Here is a 13,395-nt window from a genome sequence, read left to right as displayed (position 1 = left end):
CATGTTGGTGGTGGAGACTGAGAATGCGAAATGTGATGCATTGTAAGGGTGTAGGGGAATTTGGAAAAAACAATCTTTTATATCAGTAACAGCCAATTTCCAATCCTGGGGAAGCATCGTTGGGAATGGCATACCAGGTTGGAGAGAGCCCATATCTTCAATGACATTATTATTTGTCGGAGGTCATGGAGGATCCGCCATCTCTTTTTGTCAGCCTTCAGGATGACAGACACTGGAGAGTTTCACGGGGACGTGGTCTCCACAGGGATGTGCTCTCCATGTGACCCTTTTTCAGTTCTCTTCCACTAGCTCCTCGAGCGCCTTTAATTGTTGTTTACTGAGCGGCCACTGTTTCATCTCAACTGGTTTGTCTGTCTTCCAATTCAGTTTTGGTGCAATGCTGTTCAATGACCGCTGTACAAAAATGCTGTGGAGAGTCTGGAATATCAATTGTGACATCCCACTGGGCCATTAAATCTCTCCCTAACAATGGTTCTGAATAATCTAACACAAATGGATGGATATTTGCCAATTGTCCATTTGGTCCCTTAATTTGGATGACACTCTTGGATTGTCCTGCCAGTTGCAGGCCTCCTACACCTCGAACGTGACCGGCAACATTTTGCAAAGCCGGTGTGCTGGCCAGTCTTGTGCTGGGATCACTGTGCAGTCTGCACCCGTGTCTACAAGGATCTCAATGTGTTTTTACTCCCCACCCCCACTGACATTTTGGGTTTGTCTTTCCCAATAAGTAGGACTTGGGCAACTGTGGGCCCTTGTTTTTTGGTGCCTTGAGGTAAACATGGCACAGGGATAGCTTGTGCAAAAATTTGTCCTTTGGGAAGAAACAGGGGTGGCTGCATTTAGTGCATAGGCTTTTGAAGCCAAAAAGGCGAAAGCTCCAGACATACAGCAGCTGCAAAAGTCATCCCGAAGTGAACATCATTGTGCCACAACATGGCATCCACCACATATTTTTCCTTGAAACAAGCCTTAGCCAAAGACTGCATTGAGTGCTGAGGGTTAGGGTTCCAGCTAGGGTTAGGCTTTTGAAACCACAAAGCCCAGAGCTCCAGGCACACTGCGGCTAAAAAGGCAGCCCAGGAGTAAAAAAAACTGCAAAAACATGGCCTCCATCACTGCTTTTCCCTTGAACCAGACTTAGCCCAATGCTGCATTTGGTGCCTAGGGTTTGGGTTAGGGTTCCAGCTAGGGTTAGGGTTTTGAAACCACAAAGCCCAGAGTTTCAGGCAAACTGTAGCTGCAAATGGCATCCCAAGAGGACCAAAATACTGCAACAACATGGCTTCCACCACACCTTTTCCCTTGCAACCAGCCTTAGCCCAAAGCTGCGTTGAGTGCTGAGGGTTCGGATTAGGGTTCCAGCTGGGGTTAGGGTTTTGAAAACACAAAGCCCAGATGTCCAGGAACACTGCAGCTGTAAAAAGGCATCCTAAGGTGATCACAAAACCGCAACAACATGGCATCCACGACAACTTTTTCTTTGGAACCAGACTTAGCCTAAGTCTGCATTTTGTGCCTATGGTTATGGTTCCAGCTAGGGTAAGGGTTTTGAAACCACAAAGCCCAGAGCGCCAGGCACACTGCAGCTGCAAAAGGCAGCCCAGGGCAACACAGAACTGTAACAACATGGCTCTCACCACACATTTTCCCTTGAAGTAGCCTTAGCCCAATGCTGCGTTTAGTGCCCAGGTTTCAAGTTAGAGTTCCAGGCAGGCTTCGGGTTTTGAAACCACAAAGCCCAGAGCTCCAGGCAAACATCAGCAGCAAAACCCATCCATAGAAGACCACAATACTACCACTAGATTGCTGCCACCACTGATTTTCCTTGGATCCAGCCATAGAAAAAGGCACTGTTTAGTGCCTAGGGTTAGGGTTCCAGCTAGGGTTAGGGGTTTGAAAACACAAAGCCCAGAGCTCAAGGAACAAAACACAGCAGCTGCAAAGGGCATACCAGGAGGATCATCAGAGTGCCAAAACATGGCTTCCACAACAGCTTTTTCCTTGGATACAACTTTAGGGACAGGCTGCATTGAGTGCCTAGGGATTTGAAGCCACAAAGCCCAGAGCTCCAGGCACACTGCAGCTGCAAAAGGCAGCCCAGGGGCAACACAAAACTGCAACAACATGGCTTCTACCACACCTTTTTCTTTGGAACCAGACTTAGCCCAATGCTGCGGCTAGTGCCTAGGGTTCTGGTTAGGGTTTCAGCAAGGGTTAGGGTTTTGAAACCACAAAGCCCAGATGTCCAGGCCCACTGCAGCTGCAAAAGACCACACAAGGGGAGCAAAAAAATGACACCACGTGGCTTCCACCACTGCTTTTCCTTGGAACCAGCCTTAGCCCAAAGCTGCGTTGAGTGCTGAGGGTTAGGGTTCAGGCTCTAGCTAGGGTTAGGGTTTTGAAAGCACAAAACCCAGAGCTCCAGCCACACTTCAGCTGCAAAAGGCACCCCAGCGGGAGCACAAAACTGAACAAAACAGCTTACATAGCACATTTTCTATTGAACCAGCCTTAGCCCAAAGCTGCATTTAGTGCCTATGGTTCAGGTTAGGGTTCCAGCTAGGGTTAGGGTTTTGAAACCAGAAAGCCCAGAGCTCCAGGGAAACAGCAGCAGCAAAAGGCATCCGTAGAGGAACACAATACTACCACTAGATTGATTCCACCACTGATTTTCTTTGGATCCAGCCATAGCCCAAGGCTGCATTTAAAGCCTGGGCTTTGGTTTAGGGTTCCAGCCCCGGTTAGCATTTTGAAACCACAAAGCCCAGAGTTCCAGGCACACTGCAGCTGCAAAAGGAATCCCAAGGGGATCACAAAATTGGCCCAACATGTCTTCCACTGAAGCTTTTTCCTTGGAAGCAGCCATAGCCGAAGACATTGTTTACTGGCTGGGGTTAGAGTAACACCTAGGGTTAGGGTTTTAAAACCACAAAGCCAAACATTGAGACACATTGTAGCTGCAAAAGACATCACAAGGGGAACACAAAACTGCCACAACGTGGCTTCTGCCACTGCTTTTTTTCTTGGAACCAGCCATAGCCTGGGTCACTGTTTAATGCATAGGGTTAGTGTAAGAGTTAGGGATAGGGATAGGATTAGGAAGGGTATTTAGTGATGTCTGTTTGCTACAACTGCAGGCTTTGCAAGCCTCAGGGGTTGACCGCTCCTGTAGAAGCAGGAGGTTGCTTGAGCTGACAGTCGGGGCAAGTACTGATGATAGCTTTAGCTTCACTTTTAGAGATTTGAAACATTTGTACAAGTGCTTGTGCATTTTGGTGAAAAAAAGCATGACTCAATTTTGCTTGTTCAAAAATGTTTGGCAAAGTGTTTGAAATAACTCTTGTCAGTTTGTCTGCTCTTGCATTTCTTTTTACTAAAAATCTAGGAAGCGAAGAGTGAGCCCTGATGTGAGAAACAAAATATGGATTAGTTCTATATTGCAAATTTGTAAAAAGACATGAAAGCTAACGATATAAAATTTCATTGCTAACATCTTTTAAAATTGACCTTTCTAATCTTTTAACCACATTAGCAACATAAGCAGAATCTGTGATTAAATTAAAAGGTTGAGGGAAAAGCTGAAAAGCTTGAACTACAGCTGGAGTGCAGTGATGAGCTTGTCATCTTTGAAGAGTTGATGCCTCAGCTTTGGATTTTTTGTTGTAGCTTTGGATTTTTGTCGTAGAAATGTCAAGTCTAGCGCTAGCATGGGTTCGCTGCATCTCTGCGTTGAAGCTGCGATGAGCAAATCATTCATGTAGTGTAGAATCTTGGATCTTGGAAACTTCTGTGAACTGAGGACAACTTGTACAACAAGACATTAGCAGATCATATACATCATGACAATCATATTTTATGACAGGTAGAAAGTTGTTTTGGTTGGAATGTTTGCACATGACAATCATTTTTTAACATGACTAGGTTTACAACAAACAAAGCAATGAGGCTTTTTGTCAGAGTCCAACTGCCAGTGCTAACAGCTTTTCAATTTTATCTATTCGTTGTGTCAAATTGTCTTCCAATGATTTTCCTAAAGCATTGACCTGTGAATTTGCAGGATTTTGTGAACTTATAAGTCTGCTGCAAGCTGTTAACATCTGGGTAATGGTTGGAGGCTGATCAGGCAAAGTTAAAATAATTTTTCTACATTCGTCATTAGCATTTACATAAGCAAGGTTTTGAACAATATAGAAGCAAGCTTGTTCATCTGGACATTGCTTTTCGACTAGTTGAGTTAATCTGTCTAAAAAAGAACCATAGGATTCTGTTTCTCCTTGTTTGATCAGTGGATAAGAATTTAAATGTGTGCTAGCTGGCTCAAGTGAAAACAAAGCTTTCTTAGCAGCATCTTTAATGTCTGCTAATACAGGCTGAGGCGGGTCTACTGCTTGATTTTCAGCACTATGGTAAGGTGAGTCACCTGCTAATTGAGCAACATCTAAATTTGCATAATCAGTATTTGCATATCTTTCAACTAGCTTATTAAGAAGTTTTTTCTATTGTAATTCACATAACAGGTACTGTGAATTGGTTAAAAACAGAGAAGCTAAATTCTTACAATTAGCAGGGACTAAATCATAAGATTTAAAAGTATTTTTTAACACATTGATAAAATAGAGAGAAAAGAATCTCCTTTCTTTCAAAGTTTGGCTCTAATTCTTTTATATCATAGTGATATAAAACTAGGCTTAGTGTAAGAGTTAGGGATAGGATTAGGGTTAGGTTTAGGGTTAGGGATACAGCTGGAGTTAGCGTTTTGAAAGCACAAAGCCCAGAGTTCCAGGCCCACTGCAGCTGCAAAAGACATCTCAAGGGGAGCAAAGAAATGACACAACATGGCTTCCACCACTGGAACCACCTTGGAACCAGCCTTAGCCCAGGACTGTGTTGACTGCCTAGCGTTGGAGTTAGGGTTCTAGCTAGGGTTAGGGTTTTGAAACCACAATGCCCAGAACTCCAGGCACACTGCAGCTGCAAAAAGCATTGCAAGGGGATCAGAAAACAGGCCCAATATGTCTTCCAGAAAACCTTTTTCCTTGGAAGCAGCCATAGCCTAAGGTGCTGTTTACTGCCTTGGGTTATGGTAACAGTTAGGGTTAGGGTTTTAAAACCACAAAGCCTAGACATCGAGTCACATTGTAGCAGCAAAAGGCATCACAAGGGGAACAAAAAACTGCCACAACATGCAGTTTTTGCACTACCACAGCTTTTTCCTTGGAACAAGCCTTAGCCTTGGTCGCTGTTTAATGTGTAAGGTTAGTTGTAAGGGTTAGCGTTAGGGATAAGATTAGGGTTAGTGTTAGGGATAAAGTTGGGGTTCGCGTTTTGAAACCCCAAAGCCCAGAGCTCCAGGCACACAGCAGCTGCAAAAGGCATCTGTAGAGGAACATAATACTGCCACTAGATTGCTTCCACCACTGATTTTCTTTGGATCCAGCCATAGCAAAAGGCATTGTTTACTGCGTAGGGTTTGGGTTCCAGCTAGGATTAAGGTTTTGAAAGCACAAAGCCCAGAGCTCCAGGAACACAGCAGCTGCAAAAGGCATCCGTAGGGATGCCTTTCACTAGATTGCTTCCACCACTGATTTTTCCTTGGAAGTAGCCTTAACCCAAGGCTGCATTTAGTGCCTTGTGTTAGGGTTCCAGGTAGAGATAGGATATTGAAACCACAAAGCCCAGAGCTCCTGGCACACTGCAGCTGCAAAAGGCAGCCCAGTGACAACACAAAGCTGCAACAACACGGCTTTCACCACACCTTTTTCCTTAGCAGTCTTAGCCCAATGCTGTGTTTGGTGCCTAGGTTTAGGTTTAGGGTTCTGGCTAGGGATAGGGGTTTGAAACTACAAAGCCGTGACCTCCAGGCACACAGTAGCTGCAAAAGGAATCCCAAAGGGAACATCAGAGTGCCAAGCATGTCTTCCACAACAGCTTTTTCCTTGGATACAGCCTCAGGTCAACGCTGCATTTAGTACCCAGGGTTTTTAAGCCACAAAACCCAGAGCTCCAGGCACACTGCAGCTGCAAAAGGAATCCATAGAGGAACACAATACTGCTGCAGCTTGGCTTCCTCCACAGTTTTTTCCTTGGAAGTAGCCTTAACGAAGGTTGTATTTAGTGCCTTGAGGTAGAGTTCCAGCTAGGGTTAGGGTTTTGAAACCACAAAGCCCAGAGCTCCAGGCACACTGCAGCTGCAAATGGCATCCCAAGGGGATCACAAAACTGGCCCAACATGGCTTCCATCAAAGCTTTTTCTTTGGAAGTAACCATAGCCTAAGGCACTGTTTACTGCCTAGGGTTAGGGTAACACCTAGGGTTTGGGCTTTAAAACCACAAAGCCCAGAGCTCCAGGCGCACATGCAGATGCAAACGGCAGCCCAAGTTCAACACAAAACTGCCACAACATGGCTTTCATCACAGCTTTCCCTTGAACGAGACTCAGCCAAATGCAGCGTTTCGTGCCTAGCATTCGGGTTAGGGTTCTAGCTAGGGTTAGGGTTTTGAAACCACAAAGCCCAGAGCTCCAGGAACACTGCAGCTGCAAAAGCCAGTCTAAGAGGAACACATGTTGCAAAACTGCAACAACATGGCTTCCACCACAGCTTTTTCCTTGGAACCAGACTTGGCCTAAATCTGCCTTTTGTGCCTAGGGTTAGGGTTCCAGCTAGTGTTAGGGCTTTGAATCCAGAGTTTCCCATGCAGTGTAGCTGCAAGAGGCATCCCTAGAGGAACACAATACTGCAGCACTTTGGCTTCCACCACTGCTTTTTCCTTGGAAGCAGCCTTAACAAAGGCTGTGTTTAGTGCCTTGAGTTAGGGTTCCAGGTAGGGTTAGGGTTTTGAAACCACAAAGCCCAGAGCTCCAGATGGAGCTGAAGCTGAAAAAGACATGTCAAGGGGAGCAAAAAAATGACACAACATGGCTTCCACCACTGCTTTTCCTTGGAACCAGCTTGGCCCAAGCTGCATTGGGTGCTGAGTGTTAGGGTTAGGGTTCCAGCTAGGGTGAGGGTTTTGAAACCACAAAGCCCAGAGGTCCAGGCACACTGCAGCTGGAAAAGGCATCCCTACAGGAACACAAAACTGCCACAACATGGCTTTCACCACCGCTTTTTCCTTGGATACAGCCTGAGCCCAAGGCTATGTTTAAAGCCTATTTTTAGGTTTAGGGTTTCACCTAGGGTTAGGGTTTTGAACCCACAAATCCCAGAGCTCCAGGAACACTGCTGCTGCAAAAGATATCTCAAGGGGAGCAAAAAAATCACACAACACAACTTGCACCACTGATTTTCATTGCATCCAGCCATGGCCAAATGTACTGTTTACTGCCTAGGTTTAAGGTTCCAGCTAGGGTTAGTGTTTTGAAACCACAAAGCCCAGAGTTCCAGGCACACTGCAGCTCCCAAAGGCATCCCTAGAGGAACACAATACTGCCACAATGTGGCCTTCACTACAGGTTTTCCTTGGAACTAACCTTACCCCAAAGGTGCGTTTAAAACATAGGATTAGGGTTTTCAAACCACCAAGCCCCTAGCCGCAGGCACACTGCTGTTGCAAAAGGCAACCCAAGGGGGAAGGAAAACTGGCAAAACATGGCTTCCACCACATCTTTTTCCTTGAAACCAGCCTTAGCCTAAAGCTGCCTTTAGTGCCTAGGGTTAGGATTCCAGCTAGGTTTAGGTTTTGACACCAGATAGCACAAAGCTCCAGGCACACTGCAGCTGCAAAAGGCAGCCCAAGGGCAACACAAAACTGCAACAACATGACTTCCACCACAGCTTTTTCCTTGGATCCAGCCTTTGGTCAAGGCTGCATTTAGACCCTATGGTTAGGGTTCCATCTAGGGTTAGGATTTTGAAACCTCCAAGCTCACAGCTCCAGGGACACTGCAGCTGCAAAACATATCGACAGGGGAGTAAAAGACATCTAAAGAGGAGGAAAAAAATGACACAACATAGCTTCCACCACACCTTTTTCCTTGGATCCAGCCATAGCCAAAGGCACTGTTTACTGTCTAGGGTTAGGTCACAGCTAGAGTTAGGGGTTTGATACCACATAGCCCAGAGATCAAGGCACACTGTAGTTTCAAAAGCCATCCCAAGAGTAGCACCCAACTGCCACAACATGGCTTCCACCACAGCTTTGTCCTTAGATATAGTTTTATCTCAAGGCTGCATTTAGTGCCTAGGGTTAGGGTTAGGGTTCCACCTAGAGTTAGGGTTTTGAAACCCCAAGGGCCAGAGCTCCAGGCCCACTGCAGCTGCAAAAGAGGGGAGCAAAAAAATTTCACAACATGGCTTCCAGCACAACCTTTTCCTTGGATCCAGCTTTAGCCTAAGGCACTGTTTACTGCCCAGTTGTTAGCGTTCTTGCTAGTGTTATGGCTTTGTCTTGGTTTTTAAAGACAGGACTCTGCTAAGGAAGGCAGGAGTCTCCCCTGAGTTGGAGAATGTAAACCCTCCCCACTTCTCCGAATATATAAAAATTCTTAATTTAGGGGCTCTGTGGCAAAAAAATGGGAGCAGGAAATAACAGTTCTTTAATAGGGAAGAAAAAAAAGAATAAAAGGATAAAACAAACAATGCTGAACACTATAACAACACTGACAGAGTCAGAACCCAACCTGACACCCTGTGTGTCAGGGTGTTGGTAGCAGTCCAAATGGAAATGTGGCTGCAGTCCTCCTGAAGTTTCTGGTGTGGTTCAGTTGGAGCAAGGGGTCATGTAGAGAAGGATGTATTGTTCCTCCAAAGATCCATTGGAAGGAGAGGCAGCTGCCTTTCCTCTGGGGAATCCAGTGGAGAAAACCATGCTGGTGTCTCAAAACCTCTGGATTATATCTGGGTAAGAATGCTTGGCTCCTCCCTCTGGGCTTAGCATCTCACAATGGGATGTTGTAGTTTTCAGTCATGCAGTGACATTCAATAGCCTGTTATCAACAGATGTCCCTCCCGAGGGAGGAGTGATTGTTCTCACTCAAAGAGAGAGATAAAGCAAACTGCCCACTTGACAAAAGATAATCTGCCATACAGATGGTAATAGAAAACATCTTGCATTGCAATCTGGAACTTTATACACACCTTATTCATTTCGATCTGCATCACAAAGAAACCTTACACACAGCTCTCACTTAAGACTAGGTTTCCCGGTGGTACACAAGGGCTTTCTCCATCTTTCTGCATTACCCACCAAGTGTAACCAGGTCCTTGAGCAAAAACAATCCCACAGATGGGTTTGTCTTTATTTGAGGTGGGAGTAATCCAAACAGTCTTTCCTAAATACCTTTCATGTGTGCAACAGGGACTTCATCTCCATCCACTGTGTGCAGGGGTTCAGACTGGGCAGGACCAGCTTGATTTATGGACCCTCTGGTGTTGACCATCCAGGTGGCATTTGCTAAGTTCATTTCCCAATTTCTAAAAGTCCCCTCCCCAGTGCCTTAAGAGTAGTTTTAAGTAGTCCATTGCACTGTTCAACTTTCCTGGCAGCTGGTGCATGATAGAGGATATTTTATATCCATTCAATACTATGTTCCCTGGCCCAGGTGTTGATAAGGCCATTCTTAAAAGGAGTCCCGTTGTCTGACTCAGTTCTCTCAGGGGTGTCATGTCTCCACAGGATTTGCTTTTCAAGGCCCAGGATGGTGTTCTGGGCAGTGGTGTGAGGCACAGGGTAGGTCTCCAACCATCCAGTGGTTGCTTCCACCATGGTCGGCACACAGTGCTTGCCCTGGCATGTCTGGGGCAGTGTGATGGAGTCAATCTGCCAGGCCTCGCCATACTTGTACTTGGACCACTGCCCACCGTACCAGAGGGACTTCACTCGCTTGGCCTGCTTGATGGCAGCTCATGTCTCACAGTCATGGATGACCTGAGAAATACTGTCCATGGTAAAATCCACCCCTCAGTCTCGTGCCCAATTAGAGGTGGCATCTCTACCTTGATGACCTGAGGCATCATGGGCCCATCGAGCTAGGAACAACTCCCCTTATGTTGCCAATCTAAGTCTACCTTCGACACCTCTATTTTTGCTGCCTGATCTACCTGCTCGTTGTTTCGGTGTTCCTCATCAGCCCAACTCTTGGGGACATGGGCATCTACGTGTCGGACATTCACAGGTAGCTTCTCCAACCGAGCGGCAATGTCTTTCCATTCATCAGCAGTCCAGATTGGTTTTCCCCTATGCTGCCAGTTGGCCTTTTTCCACCTAGCCCCAAAGAGCATTGGCTACCATCCATGAATCAGTATAAAGGTAAAGCTTTGGCCATTTCTCTCTCTCAGCAATGTCCAGGGCCAGCTGAACAGCTTTGAGTTCCGCAAGTTGACTTGATCCACCTTCTCCTTTGGTAGCTTGTGCAACCTGTCGTGTGGGGCTCCATACAGCTGCTTTCCACTTCCGGTTCATTCCTACGACGCGACAGGAACCATCAGTGAAAAGAGCATAGAGTGTTTCCTCTGCTGGTAGATGGTTGTATGGAGGAGCCTCTTCAGCCCGTGTCACTGGTTCTTGTTCCTCTTCATCTGTGACACCAAAATTCTCACCTTCCGGCCAGTTTGTAATTATCTCCAAAATACCAGTGCGATTCAGGTTTCCAATACGGACACGCTGTGTGATAAGAGCAATCCATTTACTCCATGTAGTGTCAGTAGCATAGTGGATGGTGGGAACCTTTCCTTTATCATCCAACCCAGCACTGGTAGTCGGGGTGCCAAGAGGAGCTGTTCTTTGTTGCCAAACACCTCTGAGGCAGCCTGGACTCCTTCACAGGCAGCTGAGATTTCCTTCTCTGTGGGAGTGTAGATGGCTTTGGACCCTCTGTAGCTTCGACTCCAAAATGCCAGTGTTCAGCCTTGAGTCTCCCCAGGCACCTTCTGCCAAAGGCTCCAGGACAAGCCATTGTTTCCGGCTGCAGAGTAGAGCATGTTCTTTACCTCTGGTACCATCCTGACTGGGCCAAGGGCAACCGCATGAGCGATCTCCTGCTTGATCTGGGCAAAAGCTTTTTGCTGCTCAGGACCCCAGTGGAGATTGTTCTTCTTGCGGGTGACCAGGTAAAAAGGGCTCACAATTTGACTGTAATTGGGAATGTGCATCCTCCAAAAACCTATGGCACCCAGGAAAGCTTGTGTTTCCTTCTTGCTAGTTGGTGGAGACATTGCGGTGATTTTGTTGATGACCTCAGTAGGAATCTGGCACTGTCCATCTTGCCACTTCACTCCCAGGAACTGGATCTCTCGGGCAGGTCCCTTGACTTTACTCTTCTTGATAACGAAGCTGGCTTCTAGCAGAATCCTGATGATCCTCTCTCCTTTCTCAAACACTTCCATTGCCGTGTTCCCCCACACAATGATGTCATCAATGTACTGCAAGTGCTCTGGAGCCCTCACCCTTTTCCAGTGCAGTCTGGATCAGTCCATGGCAGGTGGTGGGACTGTGCTTCCACCCCTGGGGCAGTTGTTTCCAGGTGTACTGCACTCCCCTCCAGGGGAAAGCAAACTGAGGCCTGCATTGTGCTGCCAGAGGAATAGAGAAAAATGCGTTAGCAATGTCAGTGGTGGCGCACCACTTTGCTGCCTCAGACTTCAGCTTGTACTGGAGTTTCAGCATGTCCGGCACAGCAGCGCTCAGTGGTGGAGTCAATTCAAGCCACGATAGTCCACAGTCAATCTCCATTCTTTGTCTGACTTGCGCACAGGCCAGATGGGACTGTTGAAGTGAGTGGGTCTTGCTGACCACCCCTTGGTTCTCCAGCTCACGGATCATTTTGTAGATGGGGATCATGGCATCTCGATTCATCCGATACTGTTGGCGGTGCACTGTCAAGGTGGCAGTTGGCACTTGTTGCTCATCTGCGTTCAGGAGACCTACTGCAGATGGGCTTTTTGATAGTCCAGGCAAAGTGTTTAACTGCTTGATGTTTCCTGCCTCTACAGCAGCTATGCTAAAAGCCCATCTGAGTTCCTTTGGATCTTTGTAATAGCTGTTGCAAAGGAAATCTGTGCCCAGAATACGAATACACGGGGCCTCTGGGCCAGTCACAATAGGATGTTTTTTTCACTCTTTCCCAGTCAGGCTCACCTCAGCTTCCAACAGTGTCAATTGCTGTGATCCCCCCGTCACCCCGGCAATGGAAACAGATTCCGCCCCCACACGTCCCAATGGTATCAGGGCACACTGCTCACCAATATCAACTAAGGCATCGTACTTTTGTGGTTCTGATATGCCAGGCCATCGGATCCACACCACCCAGAAAATCCGGTTTTCCCGTGCCTCTCCCTGGCTAGAGGCAGGGGCCCTCTAACCCTGGTTACTATTTGTTTCCTGGGCATACATGGTAGAGGTACCTTCCAGGGGATCTGACAGATCATACTCAGCAGCTCGGTCATGGGAGGTTGAGGCTACCTTCACTTTACTGGAATTCCCTCTATTAGTGTTTCCCTCCTTGAGTTAAAGCACCCGTGCTGCCAGGACAGAAGTGGGTTTTCCATCCCACCTTCCCATGCGTTCCCCATGGTCACGCAGAAAAAAACACAGGTCAGCGTGTGGGGTGTACCCTCTCTCTCTAGCTGGGGAATGTTGGACTCTGACTTTGGGGCTTGTGACTCGCACTGGTGCAATGTGGGAACTGTTCCTCCTCAACGCCTCCCTCATCTCCTCTCTGAGTTCTTGGACCACAGCAGAGACATGAGCCTGCATCGGGCCACTGATCATACTTTCATATTTTCTAAGCTTGTTGGCAACAGAACCCACTGTCTCTTGCTTGGTGTTGGCATTAATCGTTGCAATAAAGGTGGTGTATTGAGATGGCCCCAGTTTTTCCAGACTCCACAACATTTGTCCTGTGCACCTAACATTGTCAGGGTCATTATCATGCTGTCCATCCCTCCCAAAGAGTACCTCCAATATTGCCACTTCTCTCAGCTGTTGGATCCCTTCCTCAAGAGTCTTCCAGCGCTTTCTATGGTGCTGGTCCTGCATTCTTTCCCTGTGGCATGTTAGATTTTGGGGTAGGTGTCAGGGTACTTATCCAGGTTAGTTTCCCCTTCTCTCTAAATGCTAAATAGAACAGGCCTATCAGCAACACCAGCCACTCTGTGATATCATTAATATTTAGAGTGGATCTGAACCCTTCAAAAACTGGTGGGGCAGACCCAAAGAGATGGTTAAAGGGTTGAGAGAAGATTTCGCCCAGTGTCATTTCCTTACAGCAGGTGCCATTATAAAAGTAACCCCAAAAACATACAGTTAGTGTGTGATAGCTGTGAATCCATGTGCCTGCTTTCCAGAGGAAGTTAAAAATCCATGAATTCCTCACCTTATTCACCCATAAAAAAAACCAGATAACAGACACAGTAGCCTTGGTTATAGGACCCA

The sequence above is a fragment of the Ammospiza caudacuta genome, chromosome 10 (assembly GCF_027887145.1).
Source record: "Ammospiza caudacuta isolate bAmmCau1 chromosome 10, bAmmCau1.pri, whole genome shotgun sequence".
NCBI classification, from domain to species: domain Eukaryota; kingdom Metazoa; phylum Chordata; class Aves; order Passeriformes; family Passerellidae; genus Ammospiza; species Ammospiza caudacuta.
Note: the sequence above shows the minus strand (reverse complement) of the source record.